Here is a 12,128-nt window from a genome sequence, read left to right on the forward strand (position 1 = left end):
ACCAAATTGCAGCATTTTGTGGTTTTTGCTGCGTGGTTTAAAAATAGTGAAGAATTGCTGTTAAGTAAGAAGTCGGTCCCTGAAGTTTAAGAGCATTTATCAAGATCTAAACATAGTAAGAGTGACATAGTTCAGATGCTCTCAAACCAAGCCAAGAACTCAAGTGCATAATAATTGTGTAATAGTAAATAACATGCTAACACAATGCAATTGCTTCGGTCACTTGTCTAAATCTGTAGGAGGGTGGGGGAGGTGGATGAGATGTAATGCAATCAAAATAAAGGATCAATTAGCTTATGTAAATTAACACAGGCCACCTGAACTCAGCCTATGCTTATTTTTAAGATTAGGTTTCCCTTAAAATTTGGCACCCTGTAAATGGATTATAACATTCATTATCTTCTTAGATAGGAGTTCCAGCCCACCATGCACTGTGCAACACCTTGATTCCAGAGCAACTGCACATGGCTGGGCTGCACTAACCCAGGGGGTAAATAGCTTGCCTCTGGCACTGCAACTTTTCTTTTTTTTTCCCCAGCGCTGCTCCAAAAGTCTGCAATCCTACTTAGGAGTAAAGCTTAATGTGCAGAATTATCTTGCGGATCTATTAAAGTCAGATGTTGGGGGGGGAGGAAAAAAAAGAGGGGGGGGGAAAGGAAGGAAGGAAGGAAGGAAGGAAGAGGGAGAGAGAGAGAAAGAAAAAGAAAGAAAGAAAGAAAGAAGGAGGGAGGGAGAGAGAGAGAAAGAAAGAAAGAGGGAGGGAGGGTGAGAGAAAGAGAGAGAGAGAGAGAGAGAGAGAGAGAGAGAAAGAAAGAAAGAAAGAAAGAAAGAAAGAGGGAGGGAGGGAGAGAGAGAGAAAGAAAAAGAAAGAAAGAAGGAGGGAGGGAGAGAGAGAGAAAGAAAGAAAGAGGGAGGGAGGGTGAGAGAAAGAGAGAGAGAGAGAGAGAGAGAGAAAGAAAGAAAGAAAGAAAGAAAGAAAGAAAGAAAGAAAGAAAGAAAGAAAGAAAGAGGGAAGGAGAGAGAGAGAAAGAAAAAGAAAGAAAGAAAGAAAGAAAGAAAGAAGGAGGGAGGGAGGGAGGGAGGGAGAAAGAAAGAAAGAAAGAGGGAGGGAGGGTGAGAGAAAGAGAGAGAGAGAGAGAGAGAGAGAGAGACGGAAAGAAAGAAAGGAAGGAAGGAAGGAAGGAAGGAAGGAAGGAAGGAAGGAAGGAAAACCCTCCAAGAAAAGGTGCGCAGCCGGCGGGATCTAAAGGCACCGTTCAAGGCAGGCTGTCCCAAAGCACACGCCGAGTTCGCAGGTCGCGCTAAGCCAGGGTTTATTTAAACCACGATTTACTGAATAAAACCCACAAACCGGCTGCATTCGCAGGAGAAGCGATCCCATAGAAGCGCAGGGCGGCAGGGAGCAAACACGCGATCCCAGCCGCCGGGGAAGCTGTCAAACGTCCAGAGCGGAGTGGGAGGCTTCTAGCTTCTCTCCGTGGAGCGCCCCGTCCCTGCGGAGCAAAGCTAACTTCGGGGGTGGAAGAGCCAAGATCTGCTCCTCCCGTCCTAATATCAGTGAACCCCCCCCCCCGGAGACCTTCAGGCACCCCTGCCCCGGCAAGTCACCGCGGGAGCCTCTCCTCTCCCGCCGGCCAACCCCAAAAAAACCCCCACTTCGCTGCTTAACTACGAATCTCGGCGTTTTGTCAACACGTCCGCGCAACCACTCGGGTCCGCGCGTGGGTAGTGGGTAGGGAGGGACGCGACCCGCGCGCGTTTGGGCTGTTCCCGAGCGGCCATAGGACGGTCCCCTTCCCCAAAACCCACCCAGCATCCTCCTTACCACGCAGGCTTGGAAAAAACGGGGATTCCCTTCCGAGAAGCCTCCGGTCAGCTTTGCCTCGCGCGCGCCAGGAACCGGGGCGCGCTGCTCCCTCGCCTCCTCCTCCTCCTCCTCCCTCCTCCCTCCTCCTCCTCCCCAGAGATCTGTCAAGGCAGAAGTTGGGAGTCGGAGGAAGCTGCTTCCTGCAAACTTTTTTTTTTCTTCTTCTTCTTCTTCTCTCCGCGGCGCTTCCACGCGCAGCAGCGTCGCCCTCCGCCTCCTGATTTGCCTGGTTGGTGGAGAGCAGCTTCCCGGACAGGGAAACGCCAACGTTCGGATGCTCAGTTGGACGTTCCAATTTGGGGCGGGTGGGGAGGGGGGGTGAAGAGAGGCCGTCCGGGTCGAGCGTCAAGATAGACGCACCGAGTTGTTGCTGTGGCCGGACTCCTGGGTTAACAACCCCCGACCCCCCCACCTCTCGTGCTAGGAAAGAAACATTCCCTGCGGGAGGGGGGGGAGAAGGGAGGATTCGCGCACGGGCCCGTCACTCAGAGCGTCCCGGGCCTCCTATTGGCCGGAGGGCGGGGTTTAGGAAGATGATGGACACCGAGGAGGAAACGCCTCCTTCCTCTCGCTCGGCTCCGGATTCCTCGTTTCCCTTAGATGAGTCGTCGGAGCGGGATGCGGGGCTGGGAGTTGGTTTCCTCGCGGTCGCTTGGCCCGGATCCGGGCTTGGCAAGAACCTCAGGAGGCAAAACTGTCAGGTTTTACCCCGTTTCGGCTGAATATTTTCCCTCGAGGCAATGTTGCCTTCACTTTTTTAGAACTGGCAAGCCAAGTTTAGTTTCCTCCTAGTTCTGACGTTACTGAGATCGCTGTTATTAACAGGGCGTATTAAAAACCACGATCGGCTTCTCCGATCTTTTCTAAGCTTTAATCGGATTGGTTTTGATTCTGGCTTTTGACTCTCATCTAATCTTTTTTTTTTTCCCCGCTTTCCGTAGCACGTCTAAACCTGCCACTTGAAGATAGGTGCACCGTGCATCTGATCAGATAGACTTCTACTACTGCTAGCCACTCTGCCGAGCGGCTTAGGGATAACAGGAGTCCGCAGTATTTGGAGCGAGACAGGCTGGAGAGATTCGTAATAAACGCGCAATTTAAAAAAAAAAACAAGTTCTTGGAGAGTTTTACAGTCGCTTCTAGAAACTTTTTTTTTTTTTTAGTTTCTGTGCCTTTAACGCTCCCCTAAAAGAAAGTCATCCGCAATCCAACTGTTCCTGACATTGGAATTCAAAACGTCTTTGTTTGAGCTGCATCATGCCTGTGCAGCACAAGATTATGTATGTTTACTGAAGATTAAATTTCACTCTGTTCAACAGCACTTGCTCGGAAGTGTGCTGGAGGGATTGCTGATTGAATATCAACATCAGGATTGAAAAGGATTGTCATTCCAGCAAAGTTGCGCAAGTTTTCTTCTCCAAACAGGAACTGCGTGCAATTAAATATTCAAACCATGCACAGATGGATTTTATGTGAATGTGCAGTTAAGACCGGCAAGCATTTATAAAGTGGTTAATTTTGCTATATTCCGACATGCACACGCATACACACGAACACACACACCCATTAAAATTATGAAATTCTTACCTAACGAGAAGAAAGTCCAGGAGTGGTTCTAAGCACAAATGGAACTCCAAAAGTGAATCCTTTAGGAAGGATTGCGTACTTTTAATTGCATTTGGGCTCTTCCCCTTCCGTCCCTCCCCCTCATTAAGAAATCAAGGACAAACAAGATTGCTAAGGGCTGATTTGCCACCACAGGCCCTCCCCTGATTCATGACCATCTGGAGTTGAACAAGGACTCTTTTAGGTTTGCCACTACTAAAGTCCTCTGAAAGCATGGATCTAGTTATGTCTGAGTAAGAATGTACTCTAGAAACAGCATTTGGAAACTCACAGTGGGCCAAAGGGAAGAGGAGGTGTGAAGTATACTTGCAGAGCAACTCCTCGTTTCTCTCCATCCAAATGTTCCTGCTGGATTCCACCACCACTGCCATCACCACCCCATCCAAATGCTCTTCTGGGCTTCCTGTTGCAACACTGCTAGTTAGTTAGCTACTTCGAGTTCAGAGATGATGAATAGGACTGCACAGCTTCAGACTAGATCAAATGTCATCCAGAAAAGGGGCAAATATTTTTGGACACTTCCCTGGGTAAACACTACTGCAACTAGCAGTCAGTAATGTAAATTGTATATAACGGTTTTTCCTTGACATGCTGCTTGTTGTTTGCAAAGAGGGGCGAGATTTATTTGCGTGGTCAAACGGGGCAGGGAACAGACAGCATTCCAAACCCACAGTATGAACTCGGATTAAACACTGTCACTTAATTGTCCTGTTCCGGCAGACCAAAATCTCCAGGAGAAGTCTGTGCATGACGTGAAAGTAAACCTCCAGAATTCAGGTGGTCAGAGTTGTAGGTTTCATTGGTACAATCCCTTGAAGGTTAATTTATTCATGGTTGACCAACTAGATACTGACTCCTTGTACTGAGGGGTCCTTGGTATGCTCTGAGCTTGCTTGTTTTCTTGCAAACATTTCATTACCCTAACTAGATAACGGCATCAGTGCTCCTTGTACTTCCCCCTGTTGATAGGCTGTTTTAAGGTATGTATCAGGAGACAGTCTCCAAATGGAGATTGGATCTTAAATATTTTGGGCCCATATCAATTTTTTCCTTATAGTACCATGTAGTTTTCAGGATGGGGTGAAATGTTTTCAGTGCACCTCATGGTTAAATAAGCAAACATTTATCCAGTGAAAAATGACAAACTTTTGAATAGCAATAGCATTTAGACTTCTATGCCGCTTCACGGTGCTTTACAGCCCCCTCTAAGTGGTTTACAGAATGAACATATTGCCCCCAACAATCTGGGTCCTCATTTTACCGACCTCGGAAGGATGGAAGGCTAAGTCAACCTTGAGCTGGTGAGACTTCTGGCAGTCAGCAGAAGTAGCCTACATTCTAATCACTGTGCTACCACAGGTCTTATTCTAACCATGTTTCTGTTTCCAGGAGACACATACAGAAAGTAATAGTGTAAGGGGGGGGTGGGGGGGATCCTTATTGTCAGGGGCAGCTTATTCTTTTTTTTCCCCCTCCTGGTCAGTACATCCCTGTCCTATTTTAAGTGATACATGACAATAACTTGCAAATGCTAAAATTGCTTTTGACTTGCTCTGCCTTTTGCTCTGCCCTAGCAGTTCCCCTCTTTCCGGCAGACGGATCAATTTGACCATCCCAACTAAGCCATCCAGATACAGCCAGTCCTGAGCAGTTCTTCCCAGATAGGAACAAGTCATGCCACAAGCAGAAAGTTCCTGGGCAGTTGCCCAGGTAGAAAAACTTTAAAGAGCTAGACATCAGAATGGGCCCTCAACACAAATTGTAACTCTAGAAGGAAGACACAACACCAAATGAGCGCTGAAAAAAGAAGTGATTTTTTTGAAACAGTGATCATCACCCAATACCCTCGAAGTCAAATAAGAATATAAGCCAAAATTCTTTCTTTTAATAGAGGGGGGGAGTCTTCTGTGGCTAATCATTTCCAAGCTGACTCATGTTAAGAGAATGACTCACTTTATTTTGCAACAATGAAGGAGCATGCTGGTCAGGAGTAATGCTGCCTTGCAAGTAGGAAGTTTCATTGCCAAGCAGATTCCAGAATGAGTTCCTCCTTTTTTTTTTCCTTCATTCTAGTAACAGCAAATTAAATTCTAAGCCTGTTTTAACTTGTATAGCCATATTTTGTAACAACAAACTCATTCATTATATATTATATAACATACAATAGAATAGATATACACACAGAGACACATATTGTGTGTGTGTGTGTGTGTGTGTATGTGTGCGTGTGTATGTATATGTATATACAAAGTATAAGTGCTTTTTAATGGAAGCACGTGACTTCGTGATTGGAACAGGGATATAGTGCATGAGAAATTAAACATTCCTCTGTGTGACAAAGCTCCACTTAAAACACACAAGGCACTTTTAGCCACAAAATGTAAAACTAGATAGAAAGAAAAAGAAAGAAAGAAAGAAAGAAAGAAAGAAAGAAAGAAAGAAAGAAAGAAAGAAAGAAAGAAAGAAAGAAAAAGAAAGATAGATAGATAGATAGATAGATAGATAGATAGATAGATAGATAGATAGATAGATAGATAGATAGATAGATAGATAGATAGATAGATAGATACAGTGGTGGGATTCAGCCAGTTCGCACCACTTCGGGAGAACCGGTTGTTAACTTTCTGAGCAGTTTGGAAAACTGCTTGTTGGAAGAAATCATTAGGGCAAAGAACCAGTTGTTAAATTACTTGAATCCCACCACTGGATAGATAGATAGATGATAGATAGATAGATAGATAGATAGATAGATAGATAGATAGATAGATAGATAGATAGATAGATAGATAGATAGATATGCGCTCACACACAGATGTCTTCAGGTTTCTCTCTTATGGTTCATGGCATTCCAGAGGAGTAAAATATCATTTTCTCCTTTCCCACAGCCCTCATTTAAATTAGAGTCTCTGCGGCAAAAATTATGAAAATAGAGTTCATATCAAGAGCTCCAACTTCAGAAATGGCTTGCACATCATGCTCTGTTACGATATGGTCATAGCTGGCTGGCATCATACAACAAAGCCAACTCTACACTGTAGTTCACAAACCATAGTGTTTGAGCGTCTAGCCTGTGAGTCTGGCAATCTAAGGAAACCAACTCTCGGATTTCTGGAAAGCAATTTACCCCACTATCTGTAAAAGAACTTTATAGATAGTGGAGTAAAGAAGCAATACCTTGAAAGCCTACCAAAGTAATTCTCCCACACAAGTTGTACCTAGTGTAATTAAGGTGGAGTTACTCTGAGACTCAGCATCTCTTTTGTAATGGTTCTGTTTCCTTCTTAGCTGTCTTGCTGCCCCCACAATCTGCTAGGCATTCCATCACACTGAGTTCACAAAATATACTAAGCCAAACCAGGCAATAGCAATGTAGAGGCAGTGTAGTTTAGCATGTGTTGTATAGAATAGGCCAAAATGTACTTGGATCAAGTTTCCACTGAGTTAAGCTACAGGATTGGAGCACAGATGCATTTATATGCTTACAGTGAAGACTGGGAAGGCTTAAGAATTCCCTGGGCCTGTTTGCATTTCACAATGAGCCAGAATTATTATTAAGTGTGGTGCATTTTGTCCAGTCATTCTCACTTCTACCAGTGGGGGTAGCTCAACCCACCAAGGAACATCTATCTAAAGTTTGTTCATTGTTATCTTCAAACTTTGTGAGTTGTTGCTCTTCCATAAAATCAATCAGTATCAAGAACAGGGGCTGGATTACATAATAACCATCTCTCAAGACCCTGGATGGTAGCAGGATTGTGGTGGGATTTACTGATCTACTTTAAATTAGAAAAGTGAAAGATCCTGATTCTGAGACAATAGAGATCAAACCATAGATCGGAGGTTTCCTGGCTTATTTAATCTCTGTTGATTACAGCAGAATCCAAATGGTGGCATCTGTTACAAAAAGCATTGATGTCAGAATGGCAACGTGTACACAATATCATCATAGCCAAAAAGCCATAAATGTAAATTGCAACATGCTGAATAGTGACATTATCATCTTGATGATAATTTCTCCTTCATCCTCTCTACAAACACTTTCAAAGACAAATAGGCAGATTGAGAAACAGGTAGGTTTGACCCCATTGTGACAGAATTCGGGGGGGGGGGATATCTGCTTTATTTTGACACAGAAATTGACACCGTGCATTAGCTGGTGATGAATTAGTCTCAGCATCCAAACTAATCCACTTCCTTGTGTAGCTGGACAAATTGTTGCATTTCAGCTTTTTTTAAATGAATTAGTCTGGCCTTCAAGGGTCTCAAATGCCAAATTAAAGCTAATGGATCGGTAGAAAGAAGATATATTCTTTCCAGCTATTCTTGTGGCTCCATTCTGAAGAAGGAGCACAGCACTGAGAAGAAACCATGTTTATTGCAATTGTCATTGGGTGACAGCTTTACGAGAAAGAAAGACCCTGAACCAGGGGTGGGCTGCTGGGGGTTTGCAGGAGTTCGGGGGAACCTCTAGCTAAGATTCTGGGCAGTTTGGAGAACCCCCAAATCCAACACCTGGCTGGCCCCACCCACCCCGCCCCTCCCAGGAGTCCCCACACGGCCTGTTTTGGATGTAGGTAAGTGCAGGGCTTGTGCGGAAGCTTGGGGAGGGTGAAAAAATGGCTCTACGGCCTCCAGAGGGCCTCTGGAGCCCGGGGAGGCCATTTTCGCCCTCCCAGAGGCTCAAGGAAAGCCTTCGGAGCCCGGGGAGGGCAAAAACACCACCCCCACCCACCCCTGCTATGGTGCAGGAGGTCAATTAGGCTACCCACACCATGGCCATGCCCACCTAGCAACCGGGCAGAGAACCCCTTGCTAAAAATTTTGAAGCCCACTCCTGCCCTGAACAATAAGAAAGCAAATATTTTTATAGAAGCTGAGGATTACAAGGGAAGAAATCCAAAGGATCTGATTGGATGGTCCATTTGGAGAAGCTGGGCAGGTACTTGCCGGGATATTTGGGGTAATTTCTCTTGCAGGGTAAAGTGGCCCTTTGAGTAGGACACCACAAATGGGGAATGTTAAGGTGCTCGGTTGAGGATGGAACTAGACTGGGGTTTCTCTATCTTGCCATTCACTTGTTAAGGGCTGTTCTTGGGGGATGCTGTGAGCTGTTGAGATTCCTACGGTTTAATAAAATGGGATTGTGGGGCTTTATCTGGGGACAGCAAGGGTTCATTTGGATTTGATGGAATTAGGCAAAGTATCAGGTTATATCTAAACAAAAGGGAGGACGGTACAGTCTCCATTTTGTTTCTTAGCTTAATTTTTCCCACTATATCTTCTGTTTCTAACATATTCCAGTCATTGGCACAACCAATAATTTCTATTCATCTTCTGAGAATGCAGTTAAAATAGAAGTGAACTTTACATATGTAGAAAGTTAGCACCTACCCCTCTCCTAGAAGAATGAAATTTTCTAGGAAATATTAAAAAGGCAGAATATTTCCCTTAAAAGAGAAATAGAAATCTTAAGGGACCCAGAAACTCAGCCCCAGCAGATATTTTAGTGCCATTTTATCTACAAGACAAAAGACCTTCAGCTCCAGGGTGATAGGATTAGCCCTCACTCAAGATCCAAACCAGGACAAAGCCATTAAGCCATAACAGGAATTGTCAAAAGCCCCTTCATTACATCACCCAGCAAGATTCAACCAAGCCTGGGACTCAAGACAACCTACAAAGTTACCCCTGCATGGCCTCATGGGAGTTTAACAACCAATCAGAATACATTTCTTTCACAGGAACATGAAGCAAGTTCAAAGCCCAAGAGAGGGTATAAATCTCTCTCTCTCACTTACCCATGTGCTCGATTGCCCAGGTACTCAAACCAGGGGTAAAATGCTCCCGGTTCGGACCGGATCACCCGATCCAGTAGCGATGGCGGCGGGTGGTGTCTAGTCACTTTCAGATTCCCTGGCTTTAAATGTTTCAATTAAATCCTAAGAGAAGACATCAGCAAATAACTCTTCCTATGAGCCTTTAAAAAGAAATAGTTCAGAAAATATAGGAAACCGGAATGGTTATAATAGTGTTTTTCACCCTCAACAGCTTTAAGATGTATGGACTTCAAGTTCCAGAATTCCCCAGCCAGTGCTGGCTGGGAAATTCTGGGAGTTGAGGTCAGTGGTAAAATCAATTTTTTTTACTACCAGTTCTGTGGGCGTGGCTTGGTGGGCGTGGTGTGGTATGGTGGGAGTGGCTTGGTGGGAGTGGCAGGGGAAGGATACTGCAAAATCTCCATTCCCACCCCACTCCAGGAGAAAGATACTGCAAAATCCCCATTCCCTCCCCACTCTGGGGCCAGCCAGAGGTGGTATTTGCCGGTTGTCTGGACTACTCAAAATTGCCGCTACTGGTTCTCTCAACTGCTCAAAATTTCCGCTGGAAATTCTGCTGGATTTCACCCCTGGTTGAGGTCCATACAACTTAAAAATGCTGATATTGAGAACACTGATTTATGAAATGATGAAGAAATGGTGTCATCAAAACAGCAATCATGTTCTGACTCTTCAAACTGTCAGATGTAAATGCCTTATTCTCCAATGTGTAAATAATGTATATATGGAACATCAGAGGTTAACTTATTCTTTGGACTTTAATGTATTCATAACTTACCACTCCCATTCCTAGCTCCACCCCTTGTATATATAAGGAGCCACCCTCACCATTCTCGTCGCTTCTACCTTGAATATTCAGTGAATATAGAATGCCTATCATAATTAAAAAGAAATATATTTAAAGCTCTAACTCCTATTATCTTTATTGAGTCTGATCCTGAAAATATTGCAACAAGCTGGTAGCAGAGGATGGTTAATTGACTCAATAAATAATTAAAAATGTCCAAGAAAGATAGGCCCAACACCAGGGCCTACAGCAAAGAAATAGAAACTGATCAAGAGATGATCAACGAATCCACCAATGCGATTTCGAGAGAATCCGAAGAATACACCACTGAAGAAGAAGAACTAATGAGTGAAAATAATGACCAGAAAGAAATCGAAATAGAAAATAACGAACTCAGGTCAGAGATATTAAAGATACTAAAAAGCCAAAAGAATGATGAAAGTCTCATCGCGGACCTCCAGGAGATGCTGAAGAACAGCGGAGCAGCGAGAGAGAAAAACGTCATTAAAGAAAAACCCAAAGATCAAAAAACCGTAAGTGAGATGACTACTGAGAAAATAGTTGTTAAAAAGAAAAGATGTGATCCCGCGCGAAATTTTGAATGGCAGCCATCTTGGTTTCAACGAACTTCAAAAGAGAATGGAGCAGAGCCAATCAAAACGCTCAGTTCAAAATTTCTGGCGCGAAAAACACTATCAGACGAAGAAAGTGAGAAAGAAGTCTCAAACTCTTCAGATGATCCAAAATCAGAAAGTGAAGACGATTTAACAAAATCTCAAGTAAAATCAGCAATGAAAACGCTTTTTGCTGCTTTTGGGCCAAGACTGAAAATTACCAAGACATCTACGAAGAAGCAAGAAATCAAACCGGCGACTCAAGACCTGCACGCTCCCATCCTGACTTCGAAAGCGACGACGCCCGAGCCCAGAGAGCCATGCCGATTTCGCCCTACACCACAGACAAGATCGAATACCAACGCACACAAAAAGAAGAAAAGAACCGTCGCCACCACCAGAACCCCAAAAACCGAGCCAGAGACCGACTCATCTGAGGAGGAGCGGATCGAGAGAGCTGAAAGGGAGAGAACCTTCCACGACGCCACCAAAGAAGAAATGAGCAACGCGCATGTGCGAAACTACGTAGACGACCCAGAAGGACTTGAACTGGCCAGAGAACCGCGCAGACTCATTGCAAGCATCCCAATGCCGTTCTGTAATTTCCTGCACTTGAGAGATCACGGACTGCCCCAGGTTGTAAGTAATGGACAGAATAATGTAGGTAACTTACCCAGTGACTTCCCAAAACTTAGAATTGATGGCATTAATTTACAAGAGTGGTATCAACAGCTTCAGGTTATTTTCATGAAAGAAAATTTACTATTCTTTATAACTAGCCCTCCAAGAAGACCTTGGACTTTAAAAATAGATTGTTTACATCATAGAGCATTTTTCATAATAATATCTAGCGTGTCTCCTGCAATGTATCATAGCATCAAACCAAACCTAACTGTATCAGAAATAATTCAATGCATGTTTAATCTATTTCACAGCGATAGCGTAGCTACAACCACAAGAATGTCTAAGGATTTCTTTTCCTCTAGAGTAAAACCAGGGGTTTCTATAAGTGAGCATTTGATAAATCTAAACAAAATAAGAGCTGAGCTACAATTGAGGGGGGAAGTGATTTCAGATCAAACAATGAAAAGTGTTATTATCAATTCACTTGATCCATCATGGGATAGCTTTATGTCACACTTAGATACCATTAATTTGGGATATTTATCCATAGAAAGTCTATCTAACAAATTGATAGCAGAAGACAATTCAAGAAAAAATCGATCTAGTAACCAAACAGACCACAAACCTTTTAGGAAAGTAGTCTTTCAAGATAAACATAATGAGGCCTTTAGATGCTACAATTGTGGATCCAGAGAACATAGTAGAAGAGACTGCCCCAAAGTCTCAAGAGAGAGACATAGACCAGAATATAGGAGCAAATATAATTACAGACA

General features: G+C 43.8%; 1 protein-coding gene across 8 annotated transcripts in view; it reads right to left on the minus strand.

Annotated features, from left to right (window-relative positions):
- TGFBR3 (transforming growth factor beta receptor 3) overlaps positions 1-3,889 on the minus strand; it is a 151,575-nt gene extending 147,686 nt beyond the window's left edge. For 4 of the 8 annotated variants that reach the window (XM_034437217.3, XM_087889970.1, XM_034437213.3 and 1 more), the window contains exon 1: positions 1,826-2,317. The gene's annotated coding sequence lies outside the window, so the exon portion shown is untranslated. Of the gene's footprint in view, positions 1-1,825; positions 2,318-3,454 lie in introns of those variants that run through there. The other 4 variants (XM_034437215.3, XM_087889969.1, XM_087889968.1 and 1 more) reach the window with 2 other exon arrangements.
- Between the last annotated feature and the right edge of the window lie 8,239 nt (positions 3,890-12,128).

Source organism: Pantherophis guttatus, chromosome 3 (assembly GCF_059756535.1).
Source record: "Pantherophis guttatus breed Tessera chromosome 3, ASM5975653v1, whole genome shotgun sequence".
NCBI lineage: Eukaryota > Metazoa > Chordata > Lepidosauria > Squamata > Colubridae > Pantherophis > Pantherophis guttatus.